The sequence below is a fragment of the Lepisosteus platostomus genome, chromosome 5 (assembly GCF_059453375.1).
Source record: "Lepisosteus platostomus isolate fLepPlt1 chromosome 5, fLepPlt1.hap1, whole genome shotgun sequence".
NCBI classification, from domain to species: domain Eukaryota; kingdom Metazoa; phylum Chordata; class Actinopteri; order Semionotiformes; family Lepisosteidae; genus Lepisosteus; species Lepisosteus platostomus.
In genome coordinates, this window is record NC_142615.1 from 47,095,400 (window position 1) to 47,116,856 (window position 21,457).

Consider the following 21,457-nt stretch of genomic DNA (forward strand, 5'->3'; position numbering starts at 1 on the left):
CAACTTTAGAGACAGCTACATCAGATAATGGAATCCCGGAAGTTTCAGATAACTTTTTTTAATACAGGTTCAAGCAAACCTGAAAGTTAATGTGTTTCCGGACACTTTTGTTTTATTAAAAAGTGTCTGAAGCCTGAAAATGTAATTTGAAAAAAAAAAACGCTATTGGACATTAGCAGCTGCTTTTTGTAACGATTTGTTATTTCATGCTGGAAAACAAAGGAAACAGACCCAACGTTTGCTTTCAGGTGCGGTTCATTACATAATATACATTATTACTGAGGAGCTTGAATACAATTTACACGAGCCAGGTAGAAGTCGAACCTACAATCTTATGATCCGAAACCAGACGCGTTGTTTATTAAACCGCTGGCATTTCACATGACCTGAATTCCCCCATAGGATGCTCAGCGTCGCTACTAGTAATGCACCGCTCCGTCTAAAATTTCAAAGTGAGAAACATGTGTTTTCTGATTTTTTATGAGTTTTAAAATATAATCTCTTTAAATCAGACAAGGGGTTTATGTTTCGCACTGAAATTCCGATTGACTGAGAATTCAAAGAAAGACTGTTTTCTTTCACAACACCGCATAATTATCACATCCACCAGACTCTCCAACCTCTCCAGACCTTGCTGGTTGAGCAATTGCTCCGATAAATTAGGTCACGTATCATGTTAAATCATTTCTTCTCAACACAACATTTCCTGGTGCACGTTTTCTCTATGAAAAAAAAGACATTTTTCCCTTGCATGATTTCTCGTTTTTTATCAAAGCGTACAGAAATAAAAAAGAAGAAGAAATAGTGTGGCAAAAGAACTCTGTCGCCCTTGGGAGATGTCAAACGCATTGGACATGGAAATGCCAGATAAAAGCCAGTTCTCTTCGTTTCTCAGTGTCGGGGCTGCTATGTAAAAGAGGCAATTTGCTCTGAGCGCTGGTTAAACGCTTACTGAACGCAGATGTCTCAGAGCGGTGTGTCCAAGCGGCTGTAAAAGGTGATGGGTGTCCTGTCACCGTAGCCTAGTTGGTTAAAGCGCTTCTCTATTAAACAAAAGAACCGAGATTCAAATCCCAGCCGTGTCTTTCTTCCTATCTTGTAGTACAGAACGTACCATTTCGGGCAATCACAAAGGGCTTGATTTTGTTAAATGCATGTGTTCATTTCCTTTCTGGAAAACTTGTTTTTGATGAAATTCACACAGCTTGCGAAAAATGAAATTCAATTATTGGTTAACAGTGCAGAAGAAATATTACCATCTGGCAAAATAAACGGTAAGAGATTTTGTTTTAACCGAAAACCTCAGATTCGAGAAAAGAACACACCAGTCAGTCTCTGTGGCGCAATCGGTTAGCGCGTTCGGCTGTTAACCGAAAGGTTGGTGGTTCGAGTCCACCCAGGGACGGGATTCTTTTGCGATGTAAACGTTGTCTTTAGTCGATTGGATTTTTCAGCGAAACCATAACCATTTTAATATTTGCAGGAAATGCGAGTGTGTAACACGTGTCAGGGTCACCGAGAAATGTCCAATAATGCCCAACATTGCAACTCCCCAGAAAACCATATTCACCCAAAACAAATTATCGTCGAATCTTCATTTATACTCCAGTTGAATCCTCTGCTGAAATATTTTAAAAATACTATGCAGGTTTGTTTGAGACTTGACAAGCATTGTTAAGATAGCACTGTGCAGTTGGATTTTGATATTTTGACATATTTACCTTAATTTTAAACATAAATACTATACAGTCTATTGTAATTTTAAAATATGTTAGCTGAGGATGCAAAGGGGTGAAAGGGAAAGGTCAGAGGGTATAGTAAAAACAAGGTTAGGATTGGTGGAGGTGGCAGGGGTGTTGATGGTTTTTCTCTGTAGAGGATGATTGAGTTTTTTATCCTTCTCTGAAGTGAGAAATTGGAAGAGTTGGGAGTTGAGGGATCTGATGAGGTTAGTTATAAAAGGAAGTTGATGTGGAGCTGTTAGCTGTAAAACTTCCTAACATCTTTGATGTTGTCATCAAAGATAAACTGCAGTAAGCAAAGATAAAGAAAATTATCTTTGCTTACTGACCTGTCTTTCTCACACCTGAAGAAGGCTCCACAGCCAACATGTTATGTTTCCTTTCTTCTCTTTTCAGCATGGAATAATCCTTTACTTTTTCCTTTGCAGCCTACGCATGCTGACACAGCTACTCACCTGATATATAACATTCCTATAATCGCAACTATGAATGTCCACTGTGGGTATTTTTTCCATTATTATTTATTTTGGCATTGAAGCATATTTTATGTAATAGCGAAGTGTCATAATCACTGAAAAACATATTTTTTCATTTAGAAAGAATTAAAAAAATATAAATCACTATGAATTACATTTAACCTGTTCTGATCTAGGTTTTCTATATACTTTAACATGCCATGTTCAGAATGTCACAACGCAGAAATGCAACAGAGAAGTTTTGTAATTACAAATCTTCTCTTACCTTAGTGTCAGAATACTAAGATGTTTTGGTAACGAGGAAGGAGGGAAAAAGTAATTCAGCAGAAGGGGTGCTATTTTATTGACTATAAATCCTCACATGGATTTGTGATTTGTGATTTGTGATTTTGTGTCTCTTACCATAGTGTCAGAATACTAAGATGTTTTGGTAACGAGGAAGGAGGGAAAAAGTAAATCAGCAGAAAAGGTGCTATTTTAATGACTATAAATCCTCACATGCCATGTTCAGAGGGTCATATTAAAAAAATGGTACAGTAAATTTTCTTATACTTCATGATTTTCATAATTTGTTACATTGTGTCTCACACCTTTGTGTCAGAGTTCTGAGATGTTTTTTTCTAAACAGGGGCCATCGCAATACAACAGAAAGAGCAATTAGCTTTTCCCTATGAATTCTCTCATGCCATATTCAGAGGGTCATATTTTAAAAATGGTACAGCAACATTTCCTGAAGTTCAGGATTTTGAGAGTCTGTTACATTGTGTCTCACACCTCAGTGGCAGAATTGTGAGACGATTTTATAATCAGGAGGGAGGGTCATAGCAATAAGCAGAAAGTGTCATCACCCTTTGCTCATCCTCCGTTAACCATATATTCACATATGCCATGTTCTAAATGTCCCATTGTAAACTGCTATAATAACATTTCTTGCAAAATGCAAGATTTTGAGACTTCACGTTTTGCCTTTGTCTTATTTACTTGTTGTCTAACATGCCAGTTTGTGTTATTGTGAGTTTTGAAAATTGGTTTTCGATTTTCTGAAATGTGTTTCATACAAAAATGCAATTTGGATAATCATTACTTACATATTCCCCTTTACTGGGGATATGTGCAGTAATCAACTCGGATTAGTATTTTTAAAAATGACTATAGAGAGCCATCTACAGGCGAAAGGCGGCATAACATCACAGCAGCAGCATTTAAGGTGGAACAAAAAACGCGAATAAGAAGCTGGCGAATAAGCAGCCAACTTCAGCCTCGTTAATGCAATAGGATTGGGTGAGGTAGAAAAATATTTCTTCCTCTGAATCCTAACATTTTTGTAGGTGTTCTAGGACTTCTCGCCTCAGATAAAGCTGCCAATACATCACTTATTTCGACTATCAATATCAGCAGTGTTATCAGTACTGAGCCCTAAGTGTAGGTCCTGTCATCATATAAAAACTTGAACGTATCGACTGCATTCACCTGAAAAAATCTGATCAAATTGAAAAATACATCGGAAACAAATTTGCTTGTTTTTTTTCAGATCCAGAAGAGAATCATCATGAGACTCAAAACAGACCTGTTAGTAGTATAAAGCAACACCTTTCGTCAAACTTTTGACAGGTACCACGCCCCCTTTTCCAGCCAATGGTCGTCTGCGGTGGTTGGCTGTACCACCCCCTTGCCAGCCAATGGCGTGTTGTTATTTGTGCATGTCCCACCCCCTCAGGAGCCAATGGTGTGTCGTTTTTGGAACTCCCGCCTCCCCCCCGGCCGGTCGGTCCGGAGCCTCAGGGTCCCAAAGCCCCAAGGCAGTGCATCCCTCGCTTTAGGTGTGTGAAAGTGTGTATTGGTTTGTAAGGGGACCATGTCTGCCGTGGGGTTGAGTGCGCTCTATTATAACCCTAGGAAATCGGGTAGTTACGGCGGCGCAGGGAGTCTGGTGCGGGCCGCGAGATCCCGGGGTGTGAGCGGCGCTAGCCGCGGCCGGGTGGCCGGGTGGCCGAGTGGTTGTCCGGCCAGGCTGCTTATACGCTGCACAAGCTGAGTCTCAAAAGCAGCAGGGGTGCAAGCACACACATACACACTGACTGCGTAAAATCTCACGGAAAGAATTCGCAGGACAAACACCATGTGAAATGTGAACCGCTTTATTTCAACAGGGGGTTTTCAAACACAGAAACAGCGCAGCAGCACTTTTTACACAAGTTACAGACTCCAGTTTGCAAGTATGTGAAATGTGAACCGCTTTATTTCAAGTGGGGGTTTTCAAACACTGAAACAACGCAGCACACACGCGTTACTGGCTCCTGTTTGCATTCAACAATTAAATGTTGGTGCGGAAAATTAGTTCGGTACACGTAACCACCACCCCAACATTGCTGAGAAACTTTGCGGCATCTGAAAAAGCATTCATAAACCCCTTCCGCTCCCCGTGTCTAAAGCCATGCGAACCACACTGGGCGATCTGATCTAGCAGGGCAAAAAAATTTGCCTGCGTAATCAGCGGGATGGTGTTACCACAGGTTCTGTGCAAAAGACGCTGTATTTTGGAATACACACTGTAGAACCCCCCAGTGTTTTTTCTGTTTGGGAGTGTTAAAAAACCTTATTTTAAAACTGCTTAGCTTTTAAAGTTAAAAGCGACTGGTCTGTGCGCGGGTCTATAGGCCGTTAACCACGCCGCTTGACCCAGTAGCGCCACCACAGCCGTAAAGGAAACCGGTGTAACAACATGTCCGTGTAACTTGTTCCATTCACCCGCAGCCCTTTGTGTAAGGATGCGCCACATGTGTGGCGTTTTTATCATAGTTATCGTAGTTTTCTGATTTTGACAGTTTAGATTTCATTGATTGTTGTGTTGAAAAGTCTTTTATTTTTAACACCGTGTAGTTTTCTGATTTTGAGATGTGGAGCATTGGCGTGGTAATAAAAAGTCTTTTTTTTTTCACACAGCCGCTGTATCGACGAGCGGCAAAACAAATGTGGCGGAAACGTCGGACCCTAAGGTGGTGACTGCATCGGAGACGGCTGTTAAGACCCTGACCAAAGCCAGACGTGTCAAGCCTGCGGAGAGAAATCATAACGCCCCTAAAGACTTGGTGTTGGGTGATGTGCTAGATTCATTGCGCGGTATTACACAGTCACTATCAACGGCGATCAGTAATGAGGTGGCCAAAAAACGAGCTTTAGAGCATCTAAGAGCGGTTTTAGCCGGTGTACAAACCTTGTTTCCAAAACAGATCCAGGTTTTCACCGCTAACCTCTTAGATATAATTTCTACAGAAGATGCAGCTCTAAGCTCAGGATTTCAGACCATGATGATGATATTTCATGCTTCATTGGTGCAAAACCCCGGTGATAAATGACTAAACATGCGGTCTAAAAAGTGTTTAAAAGACAGAGCGCTTGCCAACAGCAAGCGTTCGTACATAAATAAAAGAATTAAACTGGCAAAAGCATGTTTGTTGCGTCGTCAAAGATTCAGAGAGAGGCATCAGATTTCCCAAGGGCCGCCCGAACCACGCAATGAGAATGCCGTGGTAGAAAATAACTTAAGGCCCGAGGTTGTTGTAGCAGAACAGGATGTCGGTAACCGAGAACCGGTTGTACTGAACGATCTGAATCAGGTTGGTAGCGGTGCAGGGGCGAATAGAGACCCCTTAGTTTTCCTGGACCGTATACGTAGTTATAACAGGTCTTATAATAATTTTAGAGCATCAGAGCACCATGAAGAATTTCGTTTTGTTAATCTCGACAGAATAACCTCGTATGTACAGGCTATAGACGCTGTGCATGGTGCAGTCCAGAGAATATTGGATGAACTTTCTCCAAACATCGGGGCGAATGATTTTGTACAGCTGCGTTTGACTGCGGGTGGTTTTAACAAGCCCTTGTTCTCACGCAGGAGACACCCCGGAGAATTAAATGCTGCCGATTTTTTAAGCCACATCTCGGACCTCTTACAGAGCCACACAGAGGTTCTCACCAATGACAGCCACCGCTTAGTGGTGACGATAGTTAGGAATATGCAGGGGGGTGCCCGCTAAACGAATGCACAAAGAGTTGGGTTTTCCAGAGAATCGGAAAATTAGTTTGTCAGACATTACCGCTTTTGAAAAACATTTAAAGGTGGTCATTAAAATTTTGTACCACGACCAGGGTGATTGGAAATATTTTACAACGGGACCCACACCACCAAATTTCTAAAATACTTTTTGTTCTACTGCATGAAGAGCATTTTTATGGGGTTTTAAATATTAAAGCTTTTGTGGGGGCGGCGTATTTTTGCACTAACTGCCATGTGACGTATAGCCACAAGAACGCACACGCCTGTGTTAAAGCTTGTAAAACCTGTTTAGATCCCCAGTGTTGCAAAATTGATGCCGAAATTCAGAATTGCCCGGCCTGTAAGGTCTTTTGTCGTAGCTCTCAGGGGTTGGCAAGACACTTGCGGAATGCGGCGACGGGTGTGAGTAAGTGTGAGCGCAGGGTCTTTTGTGAGAAATGTGGGGTTTATAACCTCGCAAGTCACAAATGTAAAGAGAAAATGTGCTCGCGTTGTAACAACGTGATCGACACCCCTGACACACATTTGTGCTACATACCGCCTTTGGACAACCCCAAAATTTCAAACAAGTACATTTTTTTCGACTTTGAATGCATGCAAGAAACAGGGACACACATACCAAATTATGTCCATGCCCTTCATATTGACAAACGAAGCTGGGAATTTTATGGTGAAACTTGTCTAAAGGATTTTGTGTGTAAATTTATCGATAGACGTTTTAAAAACCATACGTTCATATCGCACAATGGCAAGGGATATGACAATTACCTAGTGATCAGACAGTTGTTAGCTGAAAAGATGGACGTTGAACTAATTAATCAGGGTGGCAAGATAATGTGTATGACTGTAAAAGCTCTGAACATCAGATTTATCGATTCTTTAAACGTTCTACCTATGAAATTAAGCAAACTGCCGGCCGCCATGGGGTTCCCTGGGGCTAAGGGGAATTTTCCACACTTGATGAACACTTCAGAAAACCAAAATTATGTCGGACCGATGCCGCCGCCAGAACTTTACGGCGTTAACTACATGCTGCCGAGCAAGAAAGCCGAGTTTTTGGTTTGGTAAGAAGAATGCAGGGGAAGTGTGTTTAACTTACAGAGAGAGTTGAAACGTTACTGCCAGTTGGATGTGGCAATTCTAAGAGAAGGCTGTATCAGGTTTCGGGACGAGGTCATGAATATGACCAGACAGACACGCGTGACTGAGTCAGGGGCCGCCTGCATTGTCTGCATCGACCCCTTTCAGTTTGTGACCATCGCTAGTGTCTGCATGGCCATGTTCAGACTTATGTTTTTACAGGAAGAGACGATTGCGTTGCTACCCCATGAAAATTACCACCGCCAGCAAAAACGATTTTCTACACCCAGCATTCAATGGCTTATGTACATCGAACACACAGAGCCCGTTAAAATCCAACACGCGTTAACCACGGCCGGTGAGTTCAAGGTTGGCCCATATTTTCTGGATGGTTATGCTGTAATTGACGGAGTGCCGACAGCCTTTGAGTTCAACGGTTGCTTTTTTCACGGTTGTAGCGTTTGTTATTGTAAAAACGATTTTAATCCGCTGACAAACACTACTTTTGGTTGGTTGTACAGAAAGACGATGGTGAAAATTAATTTTCTCAAAATGAGAGGTTTTAACGTGCGTGTTTTGTGGGAGCACGAGTTCAGAGACATGCTTGTTGAAAATGGAGACTTGGGTAAATTTCTAACAGCTGCGCAGTTACCAGAGGCCTCTGCAACCGCGCGAGTCGCTTTTTGGGGGGGAGAACAAATGAGATTTGTTTGCATTACACAGCGCAGCCCGGTGAAAAAATCCATTACTATGATTTCACCAGTCTGTATCCATTTGTGAACAAAACTAAAAAATACCCACTGGGGCACCCCCGAATAATTTATAAAAACTTTGGAGATTTAAAACAATATTTCGGTTTAGCAAAGGTGAAAGTTTACCCACCCAGATGTTTGTACTTTCCAGTTCTTCCAACCAAAATTGACAAAAAAACTGTCAACACTGTCGTACATGTGGTGAAACAAAACAGACCACCCCCTGTGAGCACGGTGATGAAGATCGCGCCTTGACTGGTGTCTGGTGCGCCCCTGAATTATGGCCTTAGATCTGGGGTATAGAGTGGGTAAAATTTATGAAATTAGGCATTTCGAAAAGGCCTCACACGATCTTTTTACAGACTACATCAAACTGCATCTGAAAGGGAAACAGGAAGCTTCGGGGTTTCCAGAGGGGTGTACAGATGTCGCGAAACAACAAAGATATATCAGCGAATATTATGAAAAAGAGGGTGTCCGGCTGGACCCCAGCAACATTAAAAAGAATCCGGCCAAAAGACAGCTTTCAAAAATTGCCTTGAACAGTTTGTGGGGGAAGTATGGACAAAGAGACAATTTACCACAGACCACCATTGTGAGAAACCCCGATGAATTGTTCAGGTACTTATTTACGCCATATCATGAGGTGTCAGCCTGCAAGTTTATCAATGAAAACACAGCCTGTGTTATGTGGAAACACACTAAACACTAAACACCACTATATAGGCCATTCAAACACTAACATTTTCATCGCTAGCTTTACAACCGCCTTTGCCCGCTGGGAGTTATACAATCTGCTAAATGCTTTGCAAGGCCGCTGTCTGTACCACGACACAGATTCCGTTATCTTTGTGAGCCGGGAGGGTGAGTGGAATCCGGGGCTGGGTGACTATTTGGGTGAGCTGACCAGCGAAATCGATGCTGGACAACACATCACCGAGTTTGTATCAACAGGACCCAAGTCGTACGGGTACAAGCTGTCTGGTGGGAAAGCCTGTTTAAAGGTGAAAGGCATTACGCTCAATGTGAACAATTGTGAAAAAGTTAACTTTGAGAGTCTGCGGGACTTGGTTTTTGACTATGGCGTTAACCCTTTTGCAGAGTGCCGGGAATTTAAACACATTTCTATTCAACAGCCGATGATCGTGCGTGTTAAAAAGGATTGGCGCAGTGAGACCCGGACCTTAAAGAAAACCCAGAAGGTGGTGTACGACAAGCGGGTGCTGCAAGAAAATTTGACATTGTTGCCCTACGGATATTAACACGATGGATGTCAGGTTAAAACACCCTTTTTCATGCATTTTGTCCTGACCCTCGAATTGCGGTAAAAGTTATTTTATAAAACAGTGATACCGTTATGACTCGTAAACCCGAAAACATAGTCTGGTGTTACAGCTGCTGGCACCCTCTATACGCTGAGTTGCTTGTGAAATTTCCATACATTCAGTTTATAGAAGGGCTACCGACGTCGTTTTCCGACGACCAGCTACTGCCACCGGATAGAGTAAATTTGATTATAGTTGATGATTTGATGGAGTCTGCGTGTGAAAATAATGAGATAGAAAAAGCTTTTACAAAATACGTACACCACCGAAACCTCAGCATCATGTATATCGTCCAAAATGTGTTTTGTCAAGGCCGGAAAAGTAGAACCATAGCGTTAAATACAAAGTACATGGTGCTGTTTAAAAACCCTAGAGATAAACTACAGATTACAACCCTGTCACGGCATATGTATCCCGGTAAAGCCCGATTTTTTTGGAAGCGTTTGATGACGCTACTAAAAAACCTTTCGGTTACTTGTTGGTGGATTTAAATGCCGACACCCCAGATGACTATCGCTTGTGAACAGGTCTTTTCCCCCCAGATGTACCCGTGGCTTATGTATTTAAAGAATCTAAAAGTCGGTGATCTCGCAACCACAGACTCAGTCAAAAAAACACGTTCGGGCCGTCGTCATGTCTTCACGCATTCGGAGAAACCTGACACTTACATTTTCTGGTAAAAGCCAGCCCCAGTCACCGGAAAGCTATTCTCTGTGGGGCTTCAGATGATCTTGTACAGGGAATAGCTAAGCCTGCTAAGCAGTTTGGGACCCTGAAGAGAAAGCATAAGCTTTTAAAGACTTTGAGTCAAAGGGGTCTTTCTCTTAAAAGAAAGAGACTCTTGGTGAACCAGTCCGGCAGTTTTATCGGGACACTGTTGAGTATTGTAGTACCATTGATTACGGAGCTTCTACAACACCGATAATGGACCACAATGAAAAAAAATGTACCTTGTACCTCAAAAACAGCTCGATCGACTCCTAGACTGGTCCGGCAAAGAAACCGATGTGAGAAAAATAACAACCCGCAGGTTGGATGACGAAATGAGAGACATTTTTTAGAACTCGCATCTGCCTGAATATGAAAACGTGAAATTATATAATCAGCTGTTACAACGGTATTTGACATTAGTATGCCAGGAAGTTTCTGAAGAGGGGACTTTAACTGTTGTACGACCCGAAAATGCACCCGCCGATCTATCACACGCATTACCACAACAGCCGTCATCGACCGACGCTGACTTTGGGTATATTTTAGACAGTGCGTCTCAGTGGTTCCAGAGAAATGCCGAGATATTGTTAAAGACTGTGGCACACAATAAACCGTTAATAGCCGGGAATTAAAGAAAATTTGTGTACAAGGGGGCACCCGTTGAGGGCTCTCACATGATTGATCTTGTCAGGGCTCTCACACAACAGCAATCAGTTGAGGCCGGTAAGAAGCTAAAAGATTGGGATGTGTTCACAGGGGCAATGGCCGAAATCAACGTACCGGGCACCTTGCTAGCCAATGCTGGTAACTGAGAGCTACTAAAACTCAAGTCTGCCCCACTGTGGTGTGCAGCGTCTGTCAAAACTTTAAAACCCCATGTCCCACCCCCTTTTCAACCAATGGTGTTGTTATAGGGTGGATGTCCCTCCTTCCCCCACAGAGCAGTAGTGTGATAGAGAGGTTTAACCAAACTATTAAAACAAAAATGTGGAGGTACCTGACACACAAAAACACCTTTCGATATATCGATCTGTCTGATCTTATTTACTTTTATAATCATAGTTACCACATGACTATTAAACGACCCACGGCTTCTGTTACGACTGATAACTCCCTTGAGATGTGGAGAACCGTCTATGGCGAACACTTTAAGCGAAAACCGTCAAAGTTTTCATTTAATGTAGGTGATCATGTGCGGGTGTCCAAAATAAAAGGGAATGTTTGAGAAGGGGTATGAACAGACCTTCACAGATGAAATTTTCATTGTCAAAGAGCGGACCACGGCTCTGAGACTCTATTACAAACTGCAGGACTACGCAGGCGATGACATTAAGGGCTCTTTCTACACAGAACAGCTACAGAAGATAAACCCCAATTCTGAGAGCATCTTTCGCATCCAAAAGATTAAAGCAGCCAGGGGGCGTGAAAAAAACAAACAGATTTTGGTAAAGTGGCGCAGATAGAGCGATAAATTCAATAGTTGGGTAAAGGCTTCCGAGGTCAAAGAAATATAGAGGTGCTGAAAAATGAACCCCAATGTCTTCTAGGTTACGCTGGCCAGTAATTCATCCTCAAAGATGTTTCCAAAGAACACCAGCGCGTGCTTCACAGAGCATCTGGCAAAGGCGATTGACCTGGACAGGGGCTGGGAAGTGGGTCTGGTCGAGCTGCACTATCCGCATACGCTAAACACGTTTGATCAAGATGAAGATTTTCTGTCCATATAGTCTAATCGCTGATGAACATGTACCTTACCTAGAGGGTACTACTGCAACATCGATCAGCTCATACATGAAATAAAACGTGCTGTGGAAAAAGTTCTGTTAAACCTCTCTATTACACTAACCTTCACATCACTGGCCATAATGAATTGTTCAATATTCTCACATTTGAGAAAATTTTGGAAGGTCCTGTTAAGAAATTCTTTTCTGTCATCAGTTTGTAGCATTTTAGGAGTACGACCCTCTTGAAATATATTTCGGAAATCACTTGTCACGACACCTCCAGACTTATAACATGTCTATATGTGAGGAGATGTAACAGAAACCATCGTTGAACTCACTGTAGTCTCTCATGTTCACCAAGTCGGCCTGCCACTGCCAGTCCATTTCAGGTACCAGCGTCCTGCTTCTCTTAAAGCTCACACGTGCTGGCTTGTGTAGAATATAAGCCAGCTGGCCGGACAACCAGTCTGATACCCGGCCGCGGCTGGCGCTCACACCCCGGGAAGTTGTGGCCCTCACCAGACTCCCCACGCTGCCGTAACTTAGTTGGCAAGACCTGGGTTCGAGCCTATACAGTGAGGCACGAACTAGGGCGGGAGCGGCAAGTGCACAAGCCCTAGAACCTGAATCCATTACAATAACAAAAGGACAGAATTAAATGGGGTTAATTTCGAAATCGCAAATATGAGATACCATAGCGCGTTTTTTTTCCACTTCCTGGCGGAAACGGGCTTCCGTAGTTTTGTGTATTCTTGATGCATCACAAGGAGGTACAGATGCAGCCATTCAAAGTGCGCGGTACAGACACGTACCGGAAGTAATTGGCTACGGCGTCGCGCATCGTGACGCATGATGATGCGGGGTACCGCGGTATGTGATTGGTTGACCGACAGGGGCACTCGTAGTCCGTTGGTCTGTCGTAGAAAGACTTACAGTACAGTAAACGTCTTTACTGTGCCCGTTGTAGATATTGAATTTTACCACTGAAGGGAAATCTTAGTAGCTGAGCATAAAAAGAATAGGAGCTCAGTCAATTCTTATGGAATGTGTTTCCTTTCTTCTTTTTTTCAGCATGGAATAAACCTGTTACTTGATTCATATGGATGCCTGGTTCTGCCGGGGATTCAAAACATTTTTTATTTTATTTTTTTAAATCGGGTATCAAAGGGAATAGGCAGTATAACCCTGTTCATGCACAAACTGTGGCATGTTACATTGATTTGGGTGTCTCCTCTTGCCAGAGAGCTCTAAATTGCATTTTGAGCGCGGTTTTTGACTTTTTTTAAAATTGCATTTTGGGCACGGACAGCACATACAATGGTTAATGAACTGCGCCAAGAAATTTAAAATAGTATTCTTTAGGTGTGAGGGTAGGAGTGGACCGCAGCAGGCTTAATCAGCAAACCAGGAAAACAAAGAACAGGACAGGTGAGACGTGTATCCAGAAAGCGAGTGATCAGAAAAAGGAAATGGTGTTACGCCCAGGTTTTCGACCCAATTGTTTTAACTTGCTAATGCATCAGACACATTTCCTGGCGTATTGTGTTTTAAATAAAATAGGAGTGTCTTTCCCTGGCATTAGCTCATCGGTATAGTGTAAGTTTTATCTGTACCATATCATACAGTATATAGGTACAGAATTCAAGCTGCACCACTGTATCGCTTTGGTAAGGAGATGGACAATGACCAAAATCACGAAGACTCTCTCACACCAAATAATGAAGATGAAAAGAAACGGGAAGTCAACACGGGACATTGTACAGCAGTTGGCTTTGATGGACATCTTCGTTTCTGAAAGCACAGTGAGAAGGCATTATAAAGGGGAGAGGAGGCAAAGAGAATCTAAACCGAGGACGATTCAAAGGTAAATACATTTCTAAAAATACCTTTCTTGCATGTAAATACAACTACGCACATTATTTTTAAAACTAACTGTTGATCTCTTTTTTTTCAAGTCCTATTGTGCGAGCTATCGACAAACTGACTGATGAAAATGATGAGCTACCGGCGATGCAAGTCCAAAGACGGCTCTGGGCTGACCTCGGTGCGACCATTAGCCCGACATCGATAAGAAGAGTACGCAGGAGGCTTGGATGGAGATACAGAAAAACCAACACATGCCCCATGATAAGACTAAAAAACAAAGAGGAAAGACTCAAGCAAGCGCTCCAATGGATTGAACAGGGGGAGGCATTTCAGGATGTACTTTTTACCGACGAAACAACAGTGGCTCTGGAACAGTTTTCAACAATGGCATTTTGCAAAAAGGGGAGACATGTGGACAAGCCAAAGCCCAAACATCCACTGAAGGTTCACGTCTGGGGGGGTATATCTAGAAGAGGCCCGGGACCACTTCTTATTTTCGAAGGAATTATGGACCGTGTATTCTTCGAGGAAGTCGTGGTCACACACCATGCCGCCCCATATATCAGGGAGCAGTTTGGATCAAGGCACCGTCTCTTTCAAGACAACGATCCGAAACACACAGCAGCAAGGGCGAGGCTTATAGCAGAAGGAGTGAACTGGGTGAAAACTCCAGCCGAATCACCAGATCTAAATCCGATAGAGATGGTTTGGCATTCGTTGAAAGACTACGTTCGGAAAACTGCTAAGCCCGTCACAAAGCAGGAACTGATCGATGCGATCTATAAATTCTGTGAGGAAGAACTGACCGAACAAAATTGTAACAATTTTATTAACAGGCTGTTTCGTGTTCTTCCTAGGATTGTTGACCAGGGCGGAGGACATTCGGGAATGTAAGTCTGAGAAAGAGTCTCACATTTGTGGACAGTCTGTCCACAAACAAAACATGTAAAAAAAAAATGTAAAAAAAACAATTACTTTTTGTCAATGAAAACCGGTGTGTGTGTGTCTCTCTCTGCTGGATGTCCCTCTCACTCTCTGCTGAATGAATAAAAGCATTTTATTAAAAACGCATTTGCGTTTGTCTGGTATTTACTTTGGTCCCTTTTTTTCCATCTACTTTATTGCTTTGAGATGCCACTTTTAAAGGTGAAATGTTAAATAAAGTTTATTATTGTTATAGAGAAACATGATCAGGTTTTCCCTGGTTCAGAAAAAAGACGATTAAAATCTGTAATCTTTGCACTTGTATGTCATCGGAAAATACAATCAGTTTCTGCTTTGTGTAAGGATGGTGTGGCGAGAAGGTGAGAAAGTGGTGAGAAAGCTGTGCTCCTCAAAGCGCTTTACAGGATAAAAACAATAACAACAATAGTGGCTGGGCAAATGATTTTTTTTTTTATCGAAATACAAAATGAGATACTGTATAATGATGTGCATGAACAAAGTTATACTGCAATTTTCCTTAGATACGCGATTAAAAAAAAAATTTTTTTTGAATCCCCGGCGGAACACATTCCATAAGAATCAGCGCTTTACAACCCTTACTGCGTGCGACTGGAAAAGAATTTGTGATCGGATCAACAAAATGCTTCGTAGAAGGAGGCGCTCTTTTCCTCTAGTCTAACCACAAACAAAACATTCCTGTTAGACAAGAGGAATTGAAAAAAAACAATTTTGTCAATGGAAACCGGTGTGTGTGTCTCCCTCTGCTGAATGAATAAAAGCATTTTATTAAAAACGCGTTTGCCTGGTATTTACTTTGGTCCCTTTTAACTGTTTTTCGATCTACTGTATTGCTTTGAGATGCCACTTTTAAAGGTGATATGTAAAATAAAGTTTTTTATTATTGTTATAGAGAAACATGATCAGATTTTCCCTGGTTCAGAAAAAAAGATCTAAAGTGCTACACATAACTTTCTTAATTCGATGTATTTAAAGCAGTGAACTACTGTAGGTGTAACATAACATTCAGACGTACAATCGAGAATAGTTTTGTGGTGTTTGTTTAGATGAAACGTATAACGTAACAAAATTAAAGACGATTAAAATCTGTAATCTTTCCACTTGTACTGTATGTCATCGGAAAGTTTCTGCTTTGTGTAAGGATGGTATCAAAAAGCAATCTTAAGTGGTGAGAAAGCTGTGCTCAATGTATTTAAGGGACTTAAAAGTAAAAGGAGATGCTTCATATTGCTTGACTAATTTTAAAAACTAAGTTTTAAATGCAGACGCTCCCTCGGTGCCGCGCCGGGTGTAAATATCAAAATATACATTCGCCCCAGGCAGAGGCCGAAGAGCGCCCGGCTGGGGTGCGTGGGGAAGAGCATTACAGGAATGAAAGGCGGGGTATAGGAAGGCGTTCAGTCTGGGCAGGTATAGATTACACTTTTCTAAAACGTACTTGAAAAATAAAAATGATTACAATCTAATCCTACCACGTTTGATCCCAAAATCCCAAGAGATATAAATCTAAATGGGTAGAAAGTTATGCTGAAAGTTTATTAAGATACTTAGAAGACAAAGATACTGTATCAATTTATGTTGCATTAGCCTGATTATGATTAAAAAAAACACAATTAAACACACGTTTGCGATTTAAATCAATATAAATGTTTATATTGTAACGCATACTGTCCAGCCTCCATTTCTCTATAAAAATTTACTCTATTACACACACACACAATAGAAGCAGGAAGCAGAAGCAGGGACCGTTGTCAGAAGGCAAGAAGGTGACTATTCATTGTTATCAAAAATGACTTAGAATCGATCATGTTGTGATATTTTGAAATAAAAAAAAAGTCAATTGACTGTCCATACTATCGCTATTCTATTTTTTTGAAGTAATGTTTGTTAAGAGAAAAGTCCAGCACCAGCTGGATTTGAACACACAACCCGTGAGTTGGTAATCGGGCACGTAGACCAGTAGGCTACAAGGGAAGTCACATGAAGAGAGAGGCGAAACAGCCCTACACAGCCCTGCCGCAGTACACGAATATAATCATATCGTTATTCAATTTTTTTGATACGCGATTCCATATTATATTAGCAGAAAAGCTTAAAACTACCACTTTTTCACATGCTATTTCACATGCTAGTTAAATACTTGGATGCTTAAAATCGTTAGGGAGAAATGGAATACCAGTGTGTATTTTTCCTTTAAAGTACCGATTCCTGGAATCTGACTGGCTGACACCCTTCTGAAGTGATTCCATAAAATCTGGTATACGGAAAAGAAAGCGTTGATACATACAAGTATCTTTTAATACAGTCTTTGCTGTGCTCTTGAGGATCCTTGTGATATTTTGAGCTCTAGTTGAATGATAGGTGTCGCATTTTAAATCATTTTCGTAGTTAGAAATTATGAAACGCCCTGTTAAAAGCAAGGGAGTTTTTATGCCCGTTGAAGTAAAACAAAATGCCTGACAAAGTATGGCTTGGACAGATTCCAAGTGCTTGTACAAATGTGCTAAAGAAATTATACTTTGAGTATACAGCTTGTCCAAAATCATTCATTATTAATACTATTAGTAACATCTTCGGTAAAGGCTTTGATGCATAAATATTTCTGATAAAGGTAGGTTGTGTATTTTTGTCCAACTGAGCAATCTTGCTTTAATAAAATATACGAACATTTTAATGACTGATGATTAACATGCTGTAATACACAGTTCAAAATTAAAAGCTCAAATGCTGTACATGAGAGGTTAAGCTCCCCCCAGCGGTTTTACAAGGTGACGCGGATAGTTTCCGGCATGGCATCAAATGACGCGATTAACCGCGTGATACTGCGTGACACCGCGACACGCCTACCGGGGTATGCTGCGGAATACCCCACCCATTTTGAATGGCTGCATCTGTACTCTTCTCTTTACCGCACGTATGGAGTTTGGGTCTGATCGAGCTCGTTACTCGTCACTCACGCAATCTACTACCTAATCCAATACAGCCCTTTATTTGGCTTTAAACTCCACCTGTTACCCCTCACACTCAATGTTTCAGAAAAAGGGTTTTAATTTAAACTTTGCCCAGCAGTGTTTGAGCAGACAGAAGAAATAGAAGCGCCATTCGCGCCAGTTTAGCATAGTAACCACTAACTCCAATAATCCACTAATTATTATTATTATTATTATTATTATTATTATAATTATTATAAAAGCAAAAGAATCCCAGCTTCTGCATAAAAAAAAAAACTATTGATATAGTGCATCCCCAACACTGGCTGAAGACGCTGTGTGTGTCCGGGCTCAGCGGTTATATAGGACAGGACTCGGCGAGCTGCAGGTGAAACTCATTGCTCTGCGCTCCCCGAGCGGAATGCGCGTCTCCTCCCTCCAGACTCGTCACACCGCCTTCTACAGCGGGAAAAAAAAACTCCCCTTTACTGTCTTCATACATCCCTCTTAAATCCCAGGAACTGAGTCAGTACTGGGTTTCTCTGTTCGAGATTACAAGCGGAAACAATTAAAGCGCTGAAAGCAGGAAGTTATTTCTGCTCGTAGGCATAAACGTGTAAAAATACATTTTCTGATTCCTAAAACCTAATAAAATCCATGTAAGTCTCCCTTTTGTTCCCAATGCACATAACTGAATATAAACCAGTCAAGTTCAGGTACTTTTCTGATGTATATGAATACACTAGTTCTGGCGCAGCTGTTACAACAAAGATACTTACGAACTATTTTTTTCATACGAGCTCTTGCCGTTTTAAAATTGAATATTTTTTCATTTCGCTAAATCACACGAAACACCAACAACACTCATCATAAGCATCTGACCAATCACATTCCTGAATTTTAAAAGTATTTAGTATTTATTTTTAACTTGTTTTATTTTAAAAAAAATGTATACACCTGTTTTACATATCCTTGCCATTTTTGGCATATTGTAAGTGGATTGTAACTTCAAATTGATAATTCCTGATCTTTATAACTGTGTATCATTTCTTTTTACCTTGTTTTAATATGTTTTAATTTTTTTTGCATTTTATAGAACTTTTTTAATATATTGAGCATTTTAGCATAATTTTAAAATAGGACTATCAATGCTCCTGACTTCTAAAACCTGTATTTATTCTGACATTTTTCTCTCCAACAGCAGATGAGGAGGGATGCATTTGATTTTAAATTGGTTGATTTTAGGGGAAAATGTACATTAATTTCTTTGTACGTATCATCAGTGGGAAACTTGGCATTTTGGGATGAATTGCAATCTTTACTGCGAGACTGATATAGAAATGACGGGAGATTTAAATGACACATTTGATAAATCAGACAGGCACAGTACAACATCTAAACTGGCAGAACCCTCTAAAGTACTGAAATATTTTAGGCACATTCATAATCTACGAGATGTTTGGTGGTTACTGTGTCCTGCTACCCTTTCATATTTTTTAATGTGCATGAATCTGTCCCACTTCTTTTACTAGTTTTTAAGGAAGATTCTGAAATATCTGATTACGAGATCAAGCCAGAAAAAAAATGATGACAATTAGTAAGAAGAAAGATACAATGTATTGACAATGTAATATGCTTTAAAGGATTAAAAGGAAAATAAATACTTTATCTATGCAAACTAATTCAACTGAGCTCCTCTTAACACTATAGCCTGAAGAATTGCCAAAGCACAATGTATCACTTTGGGTAACACTAAGGGAAGAGGAACACAACACTCAAAACCACAAACCACTTATTTTCAACAGCAAAAATATGCTTGAAAATATTTGACAAAAAAAAAGAAACCTTACACGCATGGAAACCAATATTTATCTGCTAGGGTAGAATGCAGCAGAGAACAGTAGGGCAGAAGGTTAGTGTAACTCTATAGTGCATCACAGAGGCCGGTCTCTTCCCCTCATTATGCAGGCTGAGTTGTTCACAGTGAACTGTCCTCCAGCGATAGTCAGCTGCAATCACTGACATCAGACATGATGTTAATACTCTGACAGCACTTTGGCTGATTTGGTTAATGCGTTTTCCTATTAAACAGGAGATCTTGAGTTCAAATCCCAGTGGTGTCTTTCTTCCTGTCTTGTCTTATAGAATGTATCACTATGGATGATCACGTGCGGCTTGATTTTGTTAAATGCAAGTTTTCATTTTCTTTCTAGAACAACTTGCTTTTCATGAAATTCATACAGCTTGCGAAAGATGAAACACAGATCTTGCTTATCAGTGCAAAACAAATATCACAGGCCGGCAAGAATAAAGTATTTTTTTTTACAAAAAGCTTGCAAATGGAGAAAAGGGATGCACGTGAGTCTCTGGGAGCTGTTAATTGAAAGGTTAGTGGTTCGAGCCCATTTCTCATTATTCTACTTAATTGGATTTCTTAGTAAAACCTTAACCCACTTGATATTTGCAGGAAATGCAGTTTTTTTGTGTGACGAACTACAACAAGTAAACAAGTGAGTACATTAGTCATTATCACTGGGAATGACCAGTCATGGCCAACATTCAAGGGAATCGTATTCAGTCACGGACTTTGACCTTCAAATGGTTGGCGGGAGAATTCATTTATACTCTCGTTGCACCCTTAGTTAAAATATTTAAAATTACAACACAGATTTGTTGGAGAACTTGAAAAGCAAAAAAGACAGTTGGACAGCATGATTATGTTAGGACTGTACATTTGTATTTCAATACTTTTGTATATTTATCTTAATTTTAATATACATGTAACCATAAATGCTGTTCTATATATATATAAAGATTGTTGTATTTTATAATATTTTAGCAGAGGGCACAAGGGGGTCTATTATACCTTGCGAAACATCCAAGACAACTATAATAGAGGCTCATATTTTAATAAAATTTGCTTTAAAAGAAAACCAAAATTTGTATGAAATCATCCCTCAATATCGACGTTCAGTTGAAGGATTTGAAGAAGCAACAGCGATAGGTGAGTACATTGATTTTGGACCCATGTTTGCATCTGAATAATCTTTCCTCCTGGAAAGAATTAAAAACAGGTCTGTTTTGAGTCTCATGATGATTCTCTTCTGGATCTGAAAAAAAAAACAGTGCAAATTTGTTTCCGATGTATTTTTCAATTTTATCAGATTTTTTCAGGTGAATGCAGTCGATACGTTCAAGTTTTTATATGATGACAGGACCTACACTTAGGGCTCAGTACTGATAACACTGCTGATATTGATGGAGTAGAAATAAGTGATGTATTGGCAGCTTTATCTGAGGCGAGAAGTCCTAGAACACCTACAAAAATGTTAGGATTCAGAGGAAGAAATATTTTTCTACCTCACCCAATCCTGCTGCATTAACGAGGCTGAAGTTGGCTGCTTATTCGCCAGCTTCTTATTCGCGTTTTTCGTTCCACCTTAAGTGCTGCTGCTGTGATGTTATGCCGCCTTTCGCCTGTAGATGGCTCTCTATAGTCATTTTTAAAAATACTAATCCGAGTTGATTACTGCACATATCCTCAGTAAAGGGGAATATGTAAGTAATGATTATCCAAATTGCATTTTTGTATGAAACACATTTCAGAAAATCGAAAACCAATTTTCAAAACTCACAATAACACAAACTGGCATGTTAGACAACAAGTAAATAAGACAAAGGCAAAACGTGAATTCTCAAAGTCTCAAAATCTTGCATTTTGCAAGAAATGTTATTATAGCAGTTTAAAATGGGACATTTAGAACATGGCATATGAGAATATATGGTTAACGGAGGATGAGCAAAGGGTGATGACACTTTCTGCTTATTGCT

General features: G+C 40.6%; 1 non-coding gene across 1 annotated transcript; it reads left to right on the forward strand.

The window, feature by feature from the left end:
• Positions 1-1,331: 1,331 nt before the first annotated feature.
• On the forward strand, positions 1,332-1,405 carry trnan-guu (transfer RNA asparagine (anticodon GUU)). The gene has a single exon. It is a non-coding gene; the product is annotated as a tRNA-Asn (tRNA).
• The last annotated feature ends 20,052 nt before the right edge of the window (positions 1,406-21,457 follow it).